Consider the following 23,119-nt stretch of genomic DNA (forward strand, 5'->3'; position numbering starts at 1 on the left):
GCCATGACTAAATTAACCTGAACATTGTTAGGTCTGCATTGTTCATGAATGAGTGAGACAAACACCAGGCTGAGTCGAAATCAGGGTTCTTTGTTCTTTATTACCGGATTGTAACACTTGCGACTAACAAAGTTAGTCGGAGAATGCATTCTGCCGTTATCAGCAAAATGGTGATTTTTTATACCCTTGGATACATGCTTAGAACATCATCATATCATTACTTGTCCAATGACTAAAACTGTTGCTATCCTTTCCCTGCTAGCTTCCTGCCTCTCAATCCATCAATGTCTCTCTTATCTTGTAAGTACAAGGATGCATTCTGTTACTCCTTAGTACTGGGTGACTCCTTCTCCGGTCACATCTCATGATGTTTTACCTAACAGGAGTACAAGGACACCTCCCCTTCTTGTTACTGCCCTGTACAGGGTAACTCCCTACACATTCCCATCTCATGATGTTTTACCTTACAACATGGGGGAGGATGAGGACTTGAAGCCTAGGGAGGGTTGGGACCCAAGTGCATGTCCAGGCTCCTGAATCCGGTGGAAGGGGTCAGGGATTGTTGGGGCCTGGTGGAAGAGGTCAGTGGGTTCCTGGTATGAAACTGGAACTCTGAAATCAGAAGTTGTGTGGGATGAGTCCGGATATGGAGAGTGAGGGGTGGCAGTGCTGTGAAGTTCTGTTTGTTCCAACAATCCAACACTCCTCAGAACAATGTGACTCAATTTTCCATAGCATTTGTCACCCTGTGGGTGGCTGGTTGAAATCAGAGAGGTTGATCCAAACTGGAGATGTTCACAATTGGGTTCTCATCCAGAAATGAGCAACTTTGAGCATGGGTCCCGGGGTGGGGCTGGGTGGGGAGAAGCATTGAAAAAAAGTTTCATGCAGTCAAATTTCTTGAACAGCATACACAATTCATGTGAACTCTAGGGCAGTAATCATGTTAATTCATTTAGGAGACTGGTATGCACACAGAGGGCTCTGTCCCTCAACTTAGATGGAGACTGAATAGTAGCACAAGCTCAAGAGGTTGTCACCTCTCCTGTTCCTCAACATTGTGTAGAGGGAGGGCAGACTTGTCTGTCATCAGACAAGCTGGAAATCAAAGCCAGACTTGAGACAACTGAACCATTTCTATATCTTCTTCTCACCCAGGAGGGTACTGGGTCTCACCTTTGGTCTGAATCCTCCAATCTGTTTTTCCCAATTTCCCCCAAGGAATTGAGGTTGGCAACTAAACCTCTTCAGACAATAACACCTATGGTCCCACCCATCTACCATGCTCTGAGGGGAGTCCCACACCCCACCATAGTTTCAGAACATGGGAGGCAGGAGAAGGCCAAGTGCTTCTTGAGTCAGCTCAATCACACTTCTCCCTGCAGCTCAACTGTTCCTCCTCGCCCAATCCCCAGATCCTCTTCATTCTTCACTGTCCAAAAATTGTAACCACTCTTTGATGGCTGTGACACTCACCTTCTTCTGAGCTGGAGGGTTCCACTGCCCTCTGAATGAAGAGCCATTTCCTCGTCTCACTCCCAAATGGCCCACCCCTACCCTGAGTGCATGCTCCCCATTTCAAGATGAGCTCACTCCAAAAACCACCAGATGTGAAGTGAAGGAAGCTCCATCTGCCTCTGCTTTCCATCATCCCCTTGCCTGTTTCACATTGACTGGCTGCACCTCCTTGAATTGAGCACTGTAGTGAGCCTGACAATTCTACAACACCTCATTACTTTGCTGATCAAAGTTAAGGTCATGGGAGCTGCTTTATATTTCCTATGTTTGTATAGCTCCCATTGAATCGTGTGGAGGTTAATGGCCCCACATATACATGACATATAAATTATATTTCTCAAAGGTGCTCTGAGCTTTAAATGAAAAGACCTTGCCTGCAAACAGATTTACTAAACTCAATGTTTTCACTTCAGAAACCATGTCTGGTCACGAGACTAACCAGCTGCTCTAATTCACTGGCTTTTCTGGTGACCAGTGCTGGTTTTCCAGTGGTTACCCAGCTCTGTATCCTATCAATGTCCCTTTGTAACCCTTTCCAACACTCTAGACTATCTACAACAGGACCCATTTTTGTGTCACCTGCAAACTTACTAACCCACCCTTCCATTTCCTCATGTAATTTACTAAAAAAAAATCACAAAGAGGAGGGGTCCCAGAACAGAGCTGTACGGAACACCACTGGTCACTGACCTCCATGCAGAATACGAACTATTTACAACCACCCTCTGCCTTCCGTGGGCAAGCCAACTCTGTATCCACAAAGCAAGGTCTCCTTGGATTCCAAGCCTCCTTACTTTCTGAATGAGCTTTGCATGGGGAACTTTATCAAATGCCTTACTGAAATCCAAATACATTGCTCTACCCTTTCCTCGGGGTCCCATTTGGAGTCACAAACTGGGTTTCAGTCTTCCAGAGAGAGATGGACTGAATAGTGGATGACCACCAACTGAAGCCATCTTTCCCTACCTGGACAACATGACTACCTGTGGCCATGACCAGCAGGATCATGGTGCTAATCTCCAGACAGCCAAAGCTCTAAACCTCGTGTATGGCTAGAAGAAATGTGTGTTCTGTACTTCACGTCTGGCTTTTCTAGGGTGTGTGGTGGAGGATGGAGTCATCGGACCTGAGCATATGCAGCCCCTGATACTGTAACTCCTCCCCCTCAGGATTCCTAATATAGGTGGTACTGCCCAATCCCCTCACCTCAGTACTGCCTTGGAATTGGGCCATGTAAGTTTATAGTGATTTAAGCCTATTAATCTAGACTTCTGGACTGTCGGGTTAGGACTTTATTACCTGGTGCATAGAAGGACAAGGGGTAATTTGGTAGAGGTGTACAAAATTATGAGGGGTGAATGCAAGCAGGCTTTTTCCCCTGAGGTTGTGTAAGACCAGAACTAGAGGACATGGGTTTAGGGCAGTGGTTCTCAACCTTTTTCTTTCCATTCACATACCACTTTACTATGCCATTGGTATACGAGTGGAAAGAAAAAGGTTGAGAACCACTGGTTTAGGGTGAAAGATGAGATGATTAAAGGGAATATTAGGGGGAAACTTCTCTACACAGAGAGTGGTGGGAGTGTGGAACGAGCTGCCAGCTGAGGTGGCGAGCGTGTGCTTGATATGGATATTTAAGAAAAATTTGGATAGGTACATGGAAGGGATGGCTATGGACTGGGTGCAGGTCAATGGGATAAGGCAGAATTAGTTTAGCACAGACTAGATGGCCTGAAGAGCCAGTTTCCAAATCCCGCCACATTACAGTAACACTGAGAGAACGGTGACAGGTCTGCGCAACCCACTCCCTCCCAACCTTCTTTCCAAATCTTACATCATTCAAGTTGAACACGGTTGTGAGGAAGTTCAAGGCTCTAGTCTTTATTTTCATTAATACATGCTATAACATGACAGCACCATCTTTTATTGCTCTGGAAACCCTGGCAACATAACAGTTCATAAAGAAAATGTTCAGCCTTCAGCATATTTTCTGGTATTAATTTTGCAAAACTAAAGTGTTGACTCATGGTGACAGGATTCGGAGTAATCACAAGGTCATCGTTCAGCTATTTGTGTGCTGTCTGTGAAGTGTTCAGAGAGGCAGAATGTGGAGCGAACACAAGTTCAGTAGATGCGGAAGTCATGTGGCGAAGCTGGCAGAGGTCGATCTGAGCGATAATACATTTGGGCCAGCTGGAATCTGAACCTGCAGAGATCTTCGGCACAACAGGAGCTGCAATCCCTGAAGGAGCTGAGACTGAATGATTGTGGCCTTGCAAATGAAGGAGGGAGGTACAGTGTGCAGGCAAAAGGGCTGTTGCGAGTTCTGGTTCTGCTGGGAATTGCGTAAAATGATACAGCAGTAGTGAGTTGTATTAAAAGGGGGGGGGGGAATGAGTCAGCATACAGGAGGGAGATTGAAATCTTGGGTGAATAGTGCACCAACAACAACCTCATACTCAATGTCACCTGAACCAAGGAGCCGATTATTGACTTCAGGAAGTAAAAATCTGATGTGAACAATCCAATGATCATTGAGGGAACAGAGGTGGAGAAGGAGAGCAAATTTAAATTCCTGGGAGTCACTATATCAGAGGATCTTTCCTGGACCCAACACACTAATAGCATCAGGAAAAAGGCATGTCGTCACTTCTACTTTGCGAAGGTTTGAAATGGCAAATTTCTACTGATATGTGGTGGAAAATGTGCTGACCGGCTGTATCACAGTTTGGTATAGAGACACCCATGTAGTGGACACAGACCAGGACATCACAGGTAAAACCCTCCCCACCACTGAGAACATCTGCAGGGAATGCTGCAGTCAGAGAGCAGCAGCAATCATCAACGATCCACACCACCCAGCACATGCTCTGTTCTCACTGGTACCATCAGGAAAGAGGTATCGGTGCCACAAGACTCGCACCAGCAGGTTCAGGAACAGCTGCTACCCCTCCACCATCAGACTCCACAACAAACTCAATCAGGGACTAATTTAAAGACCCTGCACCGATCCCCATGGCACACCGGCCTTCATTCCCCAAAGCCCTTTTCCGTTGCCTCTTGCTGTGTTTTATTTACAGGATGACTTGGCTGCACTCATCAGGGACATCATGCCTGTTGTCTATTTGTTTTGTTTATCTCTTGCCTCTTTTTTTTTCCCTCCTGGTCATCTTCCTTTATGAGTATCTCTAGAATATAATGTGTTTTTCTGGCCTTTTTGCACATTCTTCATTTTCATCCACTGACAGCAGGTGCCATCATCTGCCAAGGCCCTGAAGCTCTGGAGTTCCCTCACTGAGCCTTCCTCCCTTTCATCTTTCCCCCAAGATGCTCGTGAAACCTCTGATCAAACCTTTCCTCGTTTTCCACTGACAATGTCAGAGTGTGTTTGATAAACACTGTTACGATGCATCTTTACTTCATTAAAAAGAAAAGATGTTCCCTTTTAAAACAAAATCAGTTGCACAGCAGGCACAATGGGCCAAATGGCATAATTCTACTCTGACGTCTTAAAGAAATGGTAGATAAAAGCAGGAGGTTTGCTGAAAACCTGTGGAGAGGGGAAACAGTTAAAGGTTTAGGCCCATGGCCCTTCATCAGAACAGCAAAGGTGTGTGTTCAGGGCATCTGTTATTGAATTTAAATTAAATTTTCAAGTTTAGACATACAGCACAGTAACAGGCCCTTCCAGCCCACGAGTCCGCGCCGCCCAATTAATCTACACCCCCCTTTATGTTTTGAACAGTGGGAGGAAACCAGAGCCCCCTGAGAAACCCATGCAGACATGGAGAGAACAGCACAAGACTTCAACCCCGATCGCTGGTGCTGTAACATTGTTGCACTAACTGTTTCGCTAACTGTGCTACCTTACCACCCAGCTTATGTCCCAATCTCTATTTCCTTATCCTTCCCACAGTCAAACACATGTTGTGAAGCATGAAGACCTGCAGACAGTAAAAACACAATGCTGGAGAAACTCAGCAGGTCAAACAGTGAATTTTATATGAAGGCCTTGTAATGCGCGTCGAAAGAACCAAAGACTTGTTGATCCAAACCATGGCTTTTATTAACTAAAAGACTGGAGCATATCACAAGTAGGTCAACCAGTCCAAATAACCTGGTCTGCTAGCAATCCTTTAAGACCTGCCAGTAGGTGTGGCTACACTCTCAGCCAATCACAGTCATCCTACACTACAGTCTGTACATATGTACATATACACATTGGTGATAGAATCTGTACTATCACAGGCCTCAAGCCCGAAATTTTGGTTTCGTATCTTTATCTTTGCTACATAAAGGACACTGTTTGACCTGTTGAGTTTCATGTTTATACTTCAACCACACAATGTTTTAATTTATTCCCATAGCCTTTCCAATAGACTTCAATTAGAGCATTTTCACTGAGATCTGAATTCTCAGCAGAAACACTTTTGTTGTTTGTTTATTTCCAGAGTATCACAAATTAATTGCAGGTTCACTGGAGGGACTGCCAGATCTTCAGTCTGGTCGGCAATTCATTAACAGCGACACAAAATGAAATTGTAATGGTGAAGACTGCTGGTTTGTGACACACAGGCCAGCCCAGGATAGAGTCTAGGGAATACCCAATTCATTCACAGGTGAAGTTGCTTCTCTTTGGATTTTTATCTTTAGAGGAATTTAGGTAGTGACCAGAGTCTCAATGTGGACAAGACAAAGGAGATAATTCTGGAATTCAGGAGGACCAGGAGTGACCACCCTGCATTACACATCAACCACTCTGTAGTGGAGAGAGTGGAAAGCACCAAGTTCCTTGGAGTTCACTTAACAAGTGACCTATCATGGACACACCACATCTCCTCACTTGTCAGGAAGGCACAACAGTGACTGCATTTCCTGAGATGACTGAAGTGGGCAAGGCTACCGGCCACCATTATGTCAACCTTCTATAGGAGCTCTATAGAGAGAGACCTGGCCGGCTGGATCACAGTGTGGTACAGTCGCTGCAGAGAAATGGATCAGAGGTCAATCCACAGGACCATAAGAGTGGCAGAGAGGATCACTGGATCCCTTCCCCCCCCCCACCCCCCCATTTACCTGACCTATCAGAATTGTTGTCGGAAGAGGGCATGCAAAATCATTGAGAACCCCTTCCACCCCACACACAGCATCTTTCAACTGCTCCCATCAGTAAAGAGATACAGGAGTATTTGAGCCAGCATTATCAGGCTGAGGAACAGCTTTCTTCCCCGAGCAGTAAGAATGTTGAACGACCAAAGGAACTGTTCACACTAACCATCCGAGACTCTCATATTTATGAATTGTATTTATTTATTTGTATAAATCAGTGGTTCTCAACCTTTTTCTTTCCACTCACATACCACTTTAAGTAATCCCTATGACATGTGCTATGATTAGTAAGGGATTACGAATCATGGGTCCTCTACCAGCATCACCTACGGCTCCTAGAACGCTTCCACCAGCGTTGTCTCCGCTCCATCCTCAACATTCATTGGAGCGACTTTATCTCCAACATCAAAGTACTCGAGATGGCAGAGGCCGACAGCATCGAATCCACGCTGCTGAAGATCCAACTGCGCTGGGTAGGTCACGACTCCAGAATGGAGGACCATCGCCTTCCCAAGATCGTGTTATATGGCGAGCTCTCCACTGGCCACCGTGACAGAGGTGCACCAAAGAGATACAAGGACTGCCTAAAGAAATCTCTTGGTGCCTGCCACATTGACCACCGCCAGTGGGCTGATATCGCCTCAAACCATGCATCTTGGCACCTCACAGTTCGGCAGGCAGCAACCTCCTCTGAAGAAGACCGCAGAGCCCACCTCACTGACAAAAGACAAAGGAGGAAAAACCCAACACCCAACCCCAACCAACCAATTTTCCCTTGCAACCGCTGCAACCGTGTCTGCCTGTCCCGCATCAGACTTGTCAGCACAAACGAGCCTGCAGCTGACGTGGACATTTCCCCTCCATAAATCTTCGTCTGCGAAGCCAAGCCAAAGAAGACTTAAGGTGGTACGTGAGTAGAAATAAAAGTTTGAAGGTCACTGATTTAATTGACTCGTTATGTGCACAGTTTCATAACTCCAAAGTAAATGGGCCAATGACAATTTTTCTCAAGCAACATATTTCAGTAACAATTGGGTCTAGAACAGTGATTCTCAATCTTTTACTCCACTCACATACCACCTTACGCAATCCCTTACTAATCACAGAGCACCAACGGCATAGGGATAGTTTAGTGAGTGGAAAGAAAAAGTTTGAAAACCACTGGTCTATTCTTTGTCTCCTAACCTCTGCCACTCTCTCCCCCTTTTCCTTCTGTCTCCTCATCCCCAGCTCTGCATTCAGAGCCAAACTCTCTGACACCCCTTCCCCCAATCAATTACTCTCTCCTATCCTCCTGTTAATAATCAATTAACACCTTTTTTTTCTGTTGGTCTTTACTCCTCCCCTGCCCTTTCTTTAATTCAGACACCTGCCTACTTTTAACTCATACCTTCAAGAAGAGCCCAAGCTTGAAACATCAGTTATATATCTTTATCTCCTATAAAAACTGCAAGCCCTGCTGAATTCCTCCAGGATTTCTGTGTTTTTACTACGTTGAATGGGAGAAACTGGATCAGTGGCAAGCTGAAAAATCCAGGCCATAATTCCAATTGCTGAACAGCACGGCTGTTCCAGGTAGTCAACCTTTCCTCCTCCTGTCCTGCATCACATCCCTATTGTTCTGGCAGATTGGATTTCACAGTTCTCACATACATTCCAGAGCAGGCTGAAAGACTTTAGGATGGGGTGAATGACCTACCCAAACACCATGGCAGTTAAAACATCAGCTGGACCTCAGCTGGAGTACTGCAGGCAGTTCCAGTCACCTCACGGTGGGACCGCTGTGTTTGCACTGAAGAGGGGTCAGAGGACACTCACCTGGTCATTGCCTGGGATGAATGGAGTTACAAGAAGAAGAGTGGCTTGCTATGTTTTAGGAGAATAGGTTAAGTAGGGGCATGGTTGAGGTAAATAAAATGATGAGACTTATCTCTCATAATCCTGTACACCTCAGTTCTGTCCCCTTTCAATGTTCCTGCAAGAAATGTTTCCTCTCAGAGATGTAAAAAAAAGATTTGAGGTGAGGGGGCAGCTGGGACCGGAGGGGGACTTTTTCTCCCAGTGCGTGACAAGTCCCTGGAGAGCATGTGGGAAGCAGAGGCACTGATGGTGTTTATGGACTCTAAACTATAAGGCTATGGGGCAAGTACTGGGAGATGGCATTGATACTGATGGGTGCCCACTGGTCAGCGCGATGTGTCGGGCTGAGTGGCCTGTTTCCTTGCTGGATGACTAGGGACTCCCTGGCACATTCCTTGAGCCTCACTGTGTCTCTTCACGCAATGGTTCAGCACACATAATATGAGGCAGCCAGAACCTTAAATGTCGGCTAATTAACAATTACAAGAGGACATTTGCTGAGGATTCTTACTGATCTCATCTGCGGGCGGATGAAATCTCACCACATAAGATATGGTGATTAACAAGAGGCGGTGTCTTAAGAAAGCAGACTCTATCCTCAAGGATTCCCACCACATAGCTATGCCCTCTTCACTCTGCTACCATTGGGAAAAAGGTACAGGAGCCTAAAGTCAAGCACTCAGCGGCACAAGGACAGCTTCTTCCCCTCCGCCATAGATTCCTAAATGATCCATATACCTTACAAAAATAAATAAAAATAGTGCATGAAAAATTAAAGCAAGGTGGTTTATATTAATGTTTACACTGTGACGCTGCCACAAAACAATGAATCTCATGACTCATTCATGACAATAAATTCTGATTCTAAAAATAAATATTTATATAAATACAGTAAAATCCCCGGTATCTGGAATTCAAACAATCGGTAACCCAAGTTTGGTGACACAGTTAGGGCAACAGTATTACAGGGCCAGCGGTTTGAATCCAGCGCTGTCTGTAAAGAGTTTCTACGTTCTCCTCATATCTGCGTGGATTTCTTCTGGGTGCTCCGGTTTCCTCCCACTGTTCAAAACATACTGGGGGGGGGGGGGGGTTGTCCATCAATTAAGTGTAATTGGGTGGCACAGGCTCCTGGGCCAAAAGGGTCTGTTACTGTATGTCTAAATCTTTTGTTAAACAATTGAACATTTTACATAATTAGCAATAAATATTGGAGGAAATAAATAAATAAATTTAAAATAAATAAAAATGTAAATAACAGTTTAAAATAGTAAATGTTCTGCAAAGTAACACTTGACCCCTTGGTTGAGATGGGAGCAAACATTCAGCCAGCGAAGCGTCCCGTCATGCTCTGCCCACAGCAGCTGTTGGAGCTCTCCCAAAGTGTCTCCCTACCCCTGCCTTGTAAGAGTCTTTATCTTAATTAATATATTAAGAAGACTTTAGCTATAAAGGTGGGGAGGATGGGGTTAATTATGACAGTGGCAAGGTTAGCATTCACCATTTACCAGCCTGTCTCCATGCAGGGCTGGCCTCGAGGACAAAAGGAGACAGAGGAAAAACCGTGACACAGCAGCACCAAACCCAGAGCAGAATTTCCCTCACAGCTGCTGCAGCCGGGCACGTCTGTCCCACACTGGCCTCATCAGCCACCAGCGAGCCTGCAGAGACATGGACAGCCCCTTTCCTAAATCTTCTTTCATACAGCCAAGCCATGACACGACAGCGTAGCAGTTAGTGCAGAGCTGTTACAGTGCCAGCAACTGGGTTTGAATTTAAATTTGAATTGTGCAAGTTACAGGAATTGCCTGACTAAAGTAATAATTAAGGTCTACAATAATGATTTTTTTTTAATATAAATCACTTTACATTTTGCACTGTCTTTTAAATTGTTTATTCTTAATGCAGGTGTATTAGGTAGGTGTGTCACAGGCAACCCTGAAATTCATATATCCAGCATCCGCAATTCCTGTAGGTGCCGGATACCAGGGATTTTACTGTATTTGAAATGATTGTCCCAGTTATAGATACAGTTCATCAGTCTCACAGCCTGCAGGAAGTAGCTGTTCCCCAGCCTGGTAGCTATGATTTTGATGCTCCTCTACCTCCTTCTTGATGGTAGTGGGTTGCAGATACTGTGTGCTGAATGGGAAAGGTCCCAACTCCTTGAGCCCTATTTAAACATCACTCCCAGTAAATGTCATCTATAGAGAAAATGAGTCAATGTTTCTCAACCTCCACAGATGATGCTTGACACTAGTTTCCAGCAACATCTATCATGTCAGATTTCCTGATTTTCGCAGACTTTTTGATGAACATTGTGAGCTGGTGACTTCCTGTCAGAACTGGTTATGTTCTTAAATTTTAAATTTAAATTTAGACATACAGCATGGTAACAGGTCATTTTGGCCCATGAGCCCATGCCGCCCAATTACACCCAATTGATCCACAACCCCCAACACATTTTTGAACTGAGGGGGGAAACAAGAGCCCCTGGGGAAAACCCATGCAGACACAGGGAGAATAAACAAACTTCTTTCAGCCAGTGCAAGATTCACACCATGGTCACTGGTACTGTAATGGGTTGCGCTAAACATGACACCCTTACTCATGACAAATTGGAAAGGTTTGACAGACTGTACCAGGGAGACACAGAGCAAGTGATCCCTGTGGGAAGTAGCAAGGGGAGGGCATTGGAGATGGGTGGTGAGATCCTGTTGGAGATGGCCGAAGATGAAGGTTAGTGGGGTAAAAGGTGGGGTAAAAGGTGAGGTCCAGCGATTCCGGGGAGAGGGGACAAGTGGAGAAAGAGTTCAGCCAGCCATGGCAGAGGTGAAACCACGTCTGCTGGAGAACATTCCAGAAGTCTGGCAAAGAAAAGCAAGTGTGGCAGGGATGGAAAAGTTGAGAATGGACTGGCATCCTTACAACCAGATGGCAGAGGTAGTCATTGAGGGAGCTGTGATGGTCCAAAGGTTTATCACTGAAATCGGTGGGCAGCTGGTCTTCGGAGATAAAGGAGGGTGGGTCAGAGGCAGTCTGGGTGGCTAAACAGCAGGCAGAGGCAGTTATGCATTCATCGATGCAGCAGAGAGAGTTGAATGTGGAACTGGTCCAAGTAACCAGTAAAATGGCAGGTATTGCTGGACACTCAATTACCATGGCAACAATTTTTGTGCAGAAAATGAGAAGAACCAAAAGAAAAGTTGTTCAGAATAAGTGCAAGCTGAGGCTGGCAAATGAGAGTTGGTCAGAGGGGTAGTGGCTGGATCTATGTTCCAGAAGGAAGTGGAGGGCACTGATGAAGGATGGAAGTAGTTTCCATGTTAACAATGAGTGGCACTAGGGAATTTGAAGGGGAATGTGGGAAGCAGAGGCACTGATGGTGTTTATGGACTCTAAACTATAAGGCTATGGGGCAAGTACTGGGAGATGGCATTGATACTGATGGGTGCCCACTGGTCAGCACATTCCATGAGAAAGGAATGCAGTCCAATGAGAACCTCCACAAGAAAGCACTGAAACACTCAACAGGACATGATCATGCCCGGCAGGAACGGAGGGTGGACTGGATCATGCCCGGCAGGAACGGAGGGTGGACTGGATCATGCCCGGCAGGAACGGAGGGTGGACTGGATCATGCCCGGCAGGAACGGAGGGTGGACTGGATCATGCCCGGCAGGAACGGAGGGTGGACTGGATCATGCCCGGCAGGAACGGAGGGTGGACTGGATCATGCCCGGCAGGAACGGAGGGTGGACTGGATCATGCCCGGCAGGAACGGAGGGTGGACTGGATCATGCCCGGCAGGAACGGAGGGTGGACTGGATCATGCCCGGCAGGAACGGAGGGTGGACTGGATCATGCCAGGCAGGAACGGAGGAAATGAATGCATTTGGCAAAAATACTATTCTTAGCAGGAATAGTCTTCAGACCATGTTGTGAGTGAGGAAGCAGGTTTTGTAGGTTTCAAAGGCAAGGACTTTGAACACAGTTTTGTTGGGGAAGGATTTTATTTACATAAGGCAAGTGTGGGAAATGGTAACTATGCAACACACACGTGGGTGCGCACAGGCAGTTTACAGCACCCATGGAAAAGAAATGCAGACAATTAATCACGAACGTGGGGAAAATAGTGTGGGAATAAAACACACACACACACACACACGCACACACACACACACAAACACAAACACAATGATCAAGACGCCCCACCATCCCTTGACTCTGTACAGGCACAACTCTATGCTACAAGAAACACTAATTAAACACTCCCAATCCATTTACCAGGGCATATCTTACCAGGTTTCTCCAGCACCCTTCCACATTTCTAGGCCTAGAGTGGTCCCAAGCTGTTAAAGAGAAAAAAAACAAACACATGGCACCTTTATAGTGCTGGAGGTTCCAGCCCAGCTCATTAGCAGGGTCAAATGACTTAGCCCCAGGAGGGTTAATCCAATTACAACAGCCAATGGCCCAAGGCTAAGTACAGGCAGGCTGGAGAGTCCAGTAATGTCCACGTAATTTACATGGAACCAAGAGCAAGGTGTGCATTAAGGGGCAGGGCAGAACCAAACCTTGATTAGTAGCTGGTGTGCCCTCTGACAAGGGAGGGATGGCAGTGCTGTCACATGACAGCCACAACCCTAGCCAATGCAGACCAGCATGAGTTAGGCTGCAGAGGTGTGCAGAGTGGAGCAAGTCCAACAGGAGCAGATCAGAGCGAGCTTAAACTGTGAACTTGAACATGGTCATCAGCAATAAAGTGTGGACTGGACTGATCTGTACTGAACTGGAGTGAGCCAGACTGGATGGAATGAGCCAAACTGGACTAGAGTGAGACAGTCTGGACTGGAGTGTGGATTAGACTGAGTCCATGACTGATTTATCCTATGAACAATTTACCTCCCACTGCACACTTGCCTCGAATAATCTCTGAGTTGGCATCAGAAAGTATTGAAGCACCACAATATGGTGCCCAGTGTGAATCTGACAGTTCAAGGGAGGAGGAATCATCTCAGAAAAAATTGAAATTCCAATAAAGTTCCCATTAAAACAACCAATTTACAAACCTTTGTTCTGCAGTTCATTTTAGTCATTCATTCACTGATTAAATTTAAACAGGAAATACTTAAAATTAATATTTTACACAAACATGATTAGAATTGTGAAACGTATTGGCTCCAGCTCCGTGCACAGTTGGCACTGGGGCTTTTTGAGTTTTAACATGAAACCACATGGGAAATATTTGAAGATTAAATTAGGACTTTGTATTCAACTGTTTTAATTAGATCGGGAATTCTATTCATTGTGATGGAACAATAGGAATTTGGGTTGGTTTGGAATTCTGCTCATTAAAAACTGGATAGATCTGTTGCAAAATGTAACAACAAAACCTACCAGGCCAACTCAGTGTCAAAGTGTTGGAGGGATCGTCCCCCTGGCTCTGTGATCAGGTGGACCCCCTGTGGCTGAGTGACAAGATCTACACAATTATGAGAGGCGTAGATAGGGAGGAGAGTCAGCACGTTTATCCCAGGGCGAGACTAGCAAACACCAGAAGACATCTGTACAAGGTGAGGGGTGGAACTTTAGGGGAGACATCAGGGGTAAATTGTGTTTTTTTTTACACAGAGAGTTGTGGGTGCCTGAAATGCTTTGCCAGGGATGGTGGTGAAGGCTGGTGCAATAGGGACATTAAAAGACTCTTTGACAGGCACATGGATGCAAGGAAAAGAGGGTTATGGGTGTGAGGTAGGGAAGGTTTAGTTTGTCGAGTAGGTTTACACCATGGGCCAAAAGGCCTGTACTATGTAGAAGGATATATTTTAGTATTGAGGTCAGTTCCTCCCTGAAACTTATTACCATCCTGGGAGATCTCGATCGACTAGAAACGGAACTATCCACCTTAAATATTGTGGGGATGAAGGAGGTTGAGAAGCTGAGCAATAAAGGGGATGCAGAGGTTGGAGAGGGGCTTCCAAGACTCGGTGATGACAGCTTGGGAGAGGATCCTTCAGGTGCTGGAGACAGTGTAATCCCACTGCCCCTTTCCCCTTGGCAGTTGATCTTATAAAGTGTGAAAGTCTGCAGACACTGTGATTATAGTAAAAACACAGTAAATGCTGGAGGAACTCAGCCAGTCTCGCCATCTCCATAAGAGGAAAAGATATATAACCGACATTTCGGGTCTCAGTCCTTCTTCAAGGTATGGGTAAAAAGCAGGCAGGTGCCTGAATTAAAAGAATGACCAGGGGGAGGAATACAGACCAACAGATAAAAGGGATGGAATGGACATGGACAGGAGGACAGAAGAGAGGAAAGGTGAAAATGATTGAGGAGGAGGGAGGATTGGGGTTTGGCTCTGTGGATGCAGAGCAGGGAGAAAAGGTGACAGAAAAGGGGAGAGAGAGAGACAGAGAGACAGAGCTAGAAGAAAGGAGACATTGGGATAGATGGAGAGGTAACTAAAACCAGTCATTGATGCTAATGCCATCCGGTTGGAGGGTGGGCAGCTTGTGAGTTTGGAGGCTGCCCTCAACAACAGGATGATGGATGAGGTCTCGCTTTATCCTGGCATTGAGATCTTTGAGTGATAGGCCTTGTGGATGAAGGGCTTTGGCAATTTTAAAAGGTGGGCCATTCGCTAAGGTCTCTCGAATCACAGAGCCAGCATGGAAGGTAAAGTTAAGTTTACTATCATCTGATTACAACCTGACAAAGAAGCGTTCTCCGGTCATCAGGACAAAACATGCAGACACACAACCAGACATAATGATAAACAAAACATACGATGGACAAGTCTTCACATCTACAAATAAATTAATAAATATTGTTTCATGAATATATGAGTCTTGGGTGGTCAGTGTGAGCAGTTCCTTTAGTCGCTCGGCATTTCCATTGCCCATGAGAAGAAGTTGTTCCTCAGCCTGAGTCTGTACTGATTCCATCGAGATACAATCCAGCTACTCCCCCCACCACCCCTCCCCCCCACCTTATCCTTCTGGACAGGTCCTAAAAGGCAGCAATATATCTTTGTCTCCTATTGATGCTGAAAAGACCGGCCGAGTTCCTCCAGCATTTTGGTGTGTTTACTACAATCACAGCATCTGCAGCCTATCCTGTTTCCCCCTTGCATGTTCATGTGTTTATTCAGTTCCCTTGTTGAACCTTGCAATTGATTTTCTGCTCTTCATCTTCTGGATGTGTGTTCCATAAGCTCCACCACTTGCTGGGAAAAAAATGTCTCCTCGTGTTAATTTTGTTGCTCTTTTCAGTCACATTTCAGTGGCCTCACACACGCTCTCGCTCTTTCTCTCTCTCTCTCTCTCTCTCTCTCTCACACACACACACACACACACACACACACACACACACACACACACACACACACACACACACACACACACACTCTCTCTCTCTCCACTCTGTCTCCAGCCTTCATCATTTTATCAGATCCCCTCGCCTCCTCCTTCCATTCCAAAGGAACTAAGTCCTTACAGTCATTCGACAATCTGTTCTGCACCTCTCTATATACCTTCCATCTTTCCTGAGGTACATTACCTAGCAGTGAGCACAGGAGTCCAGCTGTGGTCAAACCAGTTTTGTGCAAAGGTTCATTGATTCTTGGTTGAATTACTGAAGGGTCCATGGAATTGACCCAGATGCAATAAGAGGCTATACTTTCAGAATAGAACCATACAATCATAGAACATTACTGCACTGAATACAGGCCCTTTGGCCCTTCTAGTCTGTGCTGAACTATTATTCTGCCTGGTCCCACTGACCCACTCCCAGTCCATAGTCCTCCACACCCCTCTGATCCATTTACCTGTCCAAATTTTTAAATATGAAAATTGAGCTCAAATTCATCACTTCAGCTGGCAGCTCATCCACACTCTCATCACTCTCTGTGTGACAAAGTTCCTTTGCACGTTCCCCCTAAATTTTTCCCCTTTCACCCTTAATCCATGTCCTCTAGTTTGTATCTCACCTACCCTCAGTGGAAAAAGTCTACTTGCATTTACTCTGCCGAAACCCCTCATAATTTTGTAAACATCTATCAAATCTCCCCTCATTCTTTTACGCTCCACTGAATAAAATCCTAACCTGTTTAACCTTTCCCTGTAACTCAGTTCCTGAAGTCCAGGCAACATCCTAGTAAATCTTCTCTGCCCTCTTTCTATCTTATTGACATCTTTCCTGCAATAAGGTGACCAAAACTGCACAAAATATTCCAATTTTTGGCCTCACCAATGCCTTAAAGGCAGTCCCCAGGTTAAAAACGTCCAATTTACAAACAACTCGTACTTACAAACTGACAAGCCAGCTGGAAGTAGAATGGCATCATCTTCTGGTTCGAGCATGGTTGAGTCAGCATCGTGAGAGAGTAGCGTACCACAAGTGCAGGAACAGATTCTAAATTGAAAAGTATGGATTCGAATATCGAGCCTGCAGAGTAGTGTATACTCTTATTTTGTCTGGTTTCCAAGCGACTCGTGAACCAACAGTTTGGTGACTCTTTACTGCCTCCTTCGGTTAAAGGCAGCGAGAAATGAACAGATGCTTCTTTGCAGCTGATTTCGCCTCCAAGGTTCACGTGGCAAAAATCCTAATCCTGTACACCTGTACTGTATTTGTTCTGTACCAAATCTAATGGGGATTTAAGGCTATTTTTGACAAGAAAAATAAAAGCTCTGTACCAACCTCCCTTGATGCCTACTTCAAGAAATTGACTTCAGTAATGAAGCCCCCCCCACCCCCACCCCCACCTCTCCAGCAGCAGAATCAAACCCTGACTCTCTGGCACCTAGTCCATCCTCTCCACAGTAACCATCTCTCCATCATCTGCTCCTACATCATCCGATCATGTATTGTATTATTATGTTAAAGATGTGTATTTGGAAGTGTTTCTTAAGTGTTTTACATGCATAGAAAGATAAAATATATACTATATATGCTATATACTAAAATAAACATTTGACTCAATAAGGGTCGTATGTATTTGTTCCGACTTAAATACAAATTCGTGTTAAAGACAGACTTAGGTGACAGAACTCGTTTTTAACCCGGGGACTGCCTGTATACAACTTTAACATAACATCCCAACTCCTGTACTCAAATACTATGATATGCCAGAAGCTCTCTTTACGACCAGTGAAGCCACTTTCAGGGAATTATTTATCTGTATTCCCAGATCTGTCTGTTCTGCCATACTACTCAGTGCCCTACCATTTACTGTGCATGTCCTACCTTGGTTTGTGCTTCCAAAATGGAACACCTCCCACTTGTCTCCATTAAATTCCATCTGCCATTTTTCAGCCCATTTTTACAGCTGGTCCAGATCCCACCGCAAGCTTTGAAAGCCTTCCTTGTTGTCCACAACGTTGCCAATGTTTGTGTCATCTGCATAGGGGAAGAAAGTTTAGTAAATCACTATAGGACAAAACACAACCACATGGCAACATATGTATGTGGAACATGGAATAGTACAGCACAGGAACAGGCCCCTTGGCCCACATTTTCTATGGCAAACATGATCTCAAAATTGAACTGAAACTTTGTTGCTTGCACATCATCAATATCCCTCTATTCCCTACATATTTGTGTGTCTATCACTACTAGTGAATCTGTTTGTACCGCTCCTAGCAGAATGCTTCAGGCACCCTCCAATCTCTGCGTAAAAAATTTGCCCTGTACATCCCCTTTAAACTCTCTCCCCTCCACCTTGAACACATGCTTCCTAGCGTGGGTCAGTTTTACCCTGGGGGGGGGGAAAAGATTCTGACTGTCCCTCCTATCAATGCCTCTCATTCTTCTATAAACCTCTATCAGGTTTACCTCAACCCCCCCCCCCCCTCAGTCTCTGATGTTCCAGAGAAATCAACCCAAGTCTGTCCAACCTCTCCCACAACCCATACCCTCTAAACCAGGCAACAACCTGATAAACATCTTCTGTCCCCTTTCCAAGACGCCACATCCTTCCTGTAATTGGATGACCAGAATTGCACACAATACTCCAAGTCCAGCCTGACTAAACTTTTATATCACTGCAAAGTGACCTCTTTACTTCCATACTCAATGCCCTGTCCAATGATGCCAAGCATACCATGTGCCTTCTTTACCACCCTATGAGTTAGCGTCGAGGTTAGTGCAATGTTACTACGGCACCAGCGTCCTGGATTCAAATCCAGTGATGTCTATAAGGAGTTTGTACGTTTTCCCCCTGACCTCCATGGGTTTTCCCCAAGTTCTCCAGTTTCCTCCCGCCCTCCAAAACATTTAAGTCAATTGGGTGGCACGGGTCTCAATGGCCGGAATCGGCTTATACTGTGCTGTAAATAAAATTAAAATTTGCGCAACCACTTTCAAGGACTTAGATCCCCAGATACCTCTGCACATCAATAAGAACCCTGCCATTAACTATATACATTCCCCTCACCTTTGACAGCCAAAAGTGCAAAGCCTCTCACTTTTCTGGATTGAACTCTATTTCTCTGCCCATATCTGTCACCGATCTATGTCCTGTTATTCTTGGATAACCATCACTGTCCTGAACTCCACACACCTCAGCGACTTCCACAAACTTACAAACCCATCCACCTAATTTTTCATCTGGGTAATTTTTAGAAGTGATAATACTGCCTCTCCCACAGGAAAAAGAATCTCAGGGCTGTATGAACTCTTTCAATAAATCATAAATCTGAATCTTATTTACGTCAGAAACAACAGGAGCCCAAATACTAATCCCTGCAGAACACCACTGGTCACCAGCCTGAATAAAGCCCTTCCACCACGACCCTCTGCCTTCTATGAGCCAGCTCATTCTAAACCCAAAATATCAACTCACCATGGAACCCATGCTTCTGTGCTGTCTGGATCAGCTGACCATGAAGAACCTTGCCACATGCCTTACTAAAGTCCGTGTAGACAATATCCACTACCCTCCCCTCGGCTAGCACCTTTGTCACCTCTTCAAAGAAAACTCGATCAGCATTGAAGGGCTTGACCTGCCCCTCGCAAAGCCACGCTAATTGACCGTGATCTGACCATGCCTTTCCCTAGGTATCCTCTCCAGTCGTTTCCCAACCATCCACGTGAGGCTCACTGGTCAGTAATCATCTAAAGCAGTGGTTCTCAACGTTTTTATTCCCACTCACGTGCCACCTTAAGTAATTCCTTACTAGCCATAGATTACCTATGGCATCCTATGCCATGGGTGCTCTATGGTCAGTAAAGAATAACTAAAGGTGGTACCTGAGTGGAAAAAAATACTGAGAACCATTGATCTAAAGGATAATAAACTGCCACTCAATGCTGGAAATCCCTACAGGTCAGGCAGTATCTATGGAGAGAGAAACAGAGGTGCCAAGGCTGCTCCTCTTACAACAGACTCAGCGTTTTCAATGATCAATTAAAGGAGGCTGAGGAAACGAATAAATTATTGACATTGGAAGGCTCAACATCAATGGAATCTCCACTGAAGGAAGACACCTGTGATAGTCCAGCTTCATTTTTGTCTCCACTCCCCAGTGCTACCCAAGCCCTAGCCATGCAACCCTCCCTCAGCACCAATCCTCCCACTGTACAGTGCTCCCACAGTGCTGTGCCTCCAAAGGTGCTCTGTTCCTTCAGTACTGCCCCTTCATCAGTGCAGCACTCCCACTGTATTACCCCTCCCTCTGTAATGCCCCATTGACAGTGTGTCCCTTCCTCAGTACTGCCCCTTTTTTTAATAAAAGTTTATTCAAACAACAACAAAACACATTATTTATATTGTTAGAAATTCATAAGAAGTGGTCAATCAATACCAGCCCTCTGTTTACATTTTCAAATTAAAATCCTGTTGTTACTATCAGTGATATGTGATCCCCTGGGGGGCCCACCATTCCCGGAACTCTGATACGTCCCCTGGGACACCACGCGTTCCCACTCTAATGACACATAGGCCCAGACGTAACCTCTGGCTTGCTCTGAACCCCTTGATTGTCTGCTGCCTCAACCCGTGAATAACCAGGTTGGCTGGGCCCAGCAACCACTCCACAAGGAGATCCTCTGAGCGCCTGACCTCCCCCCCCCCCCCCCCCGAGCTTTCTTCCCGAGCACAAGCGATGTCATTGAGTCACAGAAATAGTTAATGACTCCCACAAGAGTTGGTTTAACCTTGGCAGTTCAGCAGATTTAAACAAAGAATGGGGAATCTCCCAAATGTTGAAACCTTACAGTATTTTTGAAGATTGAATGACAACTCCAGCTTTTGTGATGAGATTTGCTTTAAATCCACAAAAATAAGGTAAGCCTGACGGTAAAAGATTTATTGCCAGCGACCTCACTCACTCTACCTTCCAGAAAGCAACTAATCAAGAGCAGAAAGTCTCTGGCTTCACCAATGTGGATCAACTGCTTGGCTCAAAACTGAATTCGTTAGGATAATTCAATCATGGGTTAATTGTCATTTAACATGAATTCTCAGCTCAACGGCAATTGTGTATGTAAAGTGTATCAGTGTGTATGTAAAGCAGGTTTTTTGGCAAATTAACATCAGCATCCACGGTGCAGAAGAACCTATTTGTTTCTTTTGATACTCAAAAGGATTATGAAGGGGCATAAGAATTCCCTTTGTAGGGAGCAAGGGGCAGGTGAGAGACTTAGGTGGAAGGAATGATGCTAGGAAACCCAACTTCAACAAGGTCCTGGAAATCAAGGCTGGGCATCTGAAATAAAAGTGGAAAGTACTGGAAACACTTCAGCAGGTCAGACAATACTGGACACTGCCTTACCATAAGGCATAGAAGCAGAAATAAGTTATTTAGCCCATCGAGTCTGCCCCGCCATTTAATCATGAGCTGATCCATTTTCCCACTCAACCCCACTGCCCAGTCTCTCCCCATAACCTTTGATGCCCTGGCTAATCAAGAACTTATCAATCTCTGTCTTAAATACACCCAATAACCTGGCCTCCACAACCACCAGTTGAAACAAATCCCAAAGATTTATCACGCTCTGGCTAAAGAAATTTCTCCACATCTCTGTTCTAACTTCATTCCTGAAGTTGTCCTAGACTCTCCTACCATGTGAAACAACCTTCCCTCATCTACTCTGTCCATACCTTTTAACATTCAAAATGTTTCAATGAGATCCCCCCCTCATTCTCCTAAATTCCAATGAATCCAGGAGCTGTCAAACGTTCCTCATATGTTAACCCTTTCATTCCTGGAATCATCCTAGTGAACTTCCTTTTAACCCGCTCCGACATCAGCACATCCTTTCCTAAATGAGGAGCCCAAAACTGCTCATAATACTCCGTGAGGCTTCACCAGTGCCTTATAGAGCCTCAACATCACATCCCTGTTTTTATATTCTATCCCTCCTGAAATGAATGCCAGCATTAGGGTTAGAGTTAGGATTTCCTGCTATGAGTTCGCTACATTCTCTCATTTTACCTCACAAGGGCCTGGAAGATGATCCGCCCTTGGACCAGATTTGCCTGATGGGCCAATGTACGTTTTGCGCATCATTCTCTTGCTACAGTACTCTGTGGTGAGCTTCAAAGCATTGTGTGCTATTGATTCAATATCGCAGAAGTCAACGTGCATGAGGCCTGCCCCTCTTCTCTCCGCAACTCAAAGCATGTTTGAGTTCTAACTATTCTCATTTTTGATGGAAGGCCATGGAAGCCAAAAGGTTGGTTTGCAGAGCCGCAGATCACCAAGGCAGCAAACAGGATGTTGGCCTTTCATTGTGAGAAGGATTGCGTTCAAGAGCAGGGAGGTTATGCTGCATCTGCACAGGGTCCTGGTGAGGTCACATCTGGAGAACCGCGTGCAGTTCTGGTCTCCTTATTGGAGGAAGGATGCTCTGGCTTCGGAGGCAGAGCCACCAGGTTGATTCCAGAGTTGAGGGGGTTCGCCTATGAGGAGAGATTGTCACCCGATACAAAATGCATTGAATTTTCAAGGGATATGAGTGGGGAATCTTGTAGAAATATAGGAATGATAGATAAGATAAAAGCGGCGCCTTTTTTAATTATTTTCAAAACCTTTAATGGTAATGATAATTAAGTAATCTGTGGTTCTCATCAATTTGCATTTCTTTTTTTAATTTAGTAGTAGTAAAATTAGCCAAGCAACTTTGGAATGGTTTGGAGTTCAGATTATAAAATTATTCTTATTTTTTTCTTCTCTTTTCTACTTTATCTTTGAATTAATAGTTATTCCACAATGTAAATAGTGAGTTTGCTGACTTTGTTACGGTTGTATCATTGTTAGGCATCAATCTCTTTTTTTGTATGTATTCTGTATAAATCTAATAAAAATATTGAAAGGGAGGTTGTTTCCACTGGTAGGGAACATAGGATTCAGGGGAGCAGATTTAGAATTAAATGAGGAAGAAGTGATTCTCTCAGAGAGGAGTGGATCAGTAGGATTCTCTGCCCAAGCAAGCAGTGGAGGCTGCCTCATTAAACGTATTTAACCCACAGATGGGCTGGTTTTTGCACAGCACGAGCTCAAGGTTCTGGCAAGTAGGTGGGCAGGTGGAGCTGAGTCCATGGCCAGATCAGCCATGATCTTATTGAAGAGTGGAGCAGGCTCGACAGGTCGGATGGCCGGCTCCTGCTCCTGTTTCTGATGTG

General features: G+C 45.1%; 1 long non-coding RNA gene across 2 annotated transcripts; it reads right to left on the reverse strand.

Annotated features, from left to right (window-relative positions):
• Nucleotides 1-3,372: 3,372 nt before the first annotated feature.
• Nucleotides 3,373-13,718, reverse strand: LOC138756619 (uncharacterized). Of its 2 annotated transcripts, none has more exons than XR_011353196.1 (3): nt 13,560-13,718; nt 12,790-12,839; nt 3,373-3,850 (listed from the first exon to the last, which is right to left on the reverse strand). It is a non-coding gene; the product is annotated as an uncharacterized lncRNA (long non-coding RNA). The 2 variants fall into 2 exon arrangements; XR_011353195.1 differs by having other exon boundaries at nt 3,373-3,853.
• Nucleotides 13,719-23,119: the final 9,401 nt, after the last annotated feature.

The sequence above is a fragment of the Narcine bancroftii genome, chromosome 3 (genome assembly GCF_036971445.1).
Source record: "Narcine bancroftii isolate sNarBan1 chromosome 3, sNarBan1.hap1, whole genome shotgun sequence".
Taxonomy (NCBI): Eukaryota; Metazoa; Chordata; class Chondrichthyes; order Torpediniformes; family Narcinidae; genus Narcine; species Narcine bancroftii.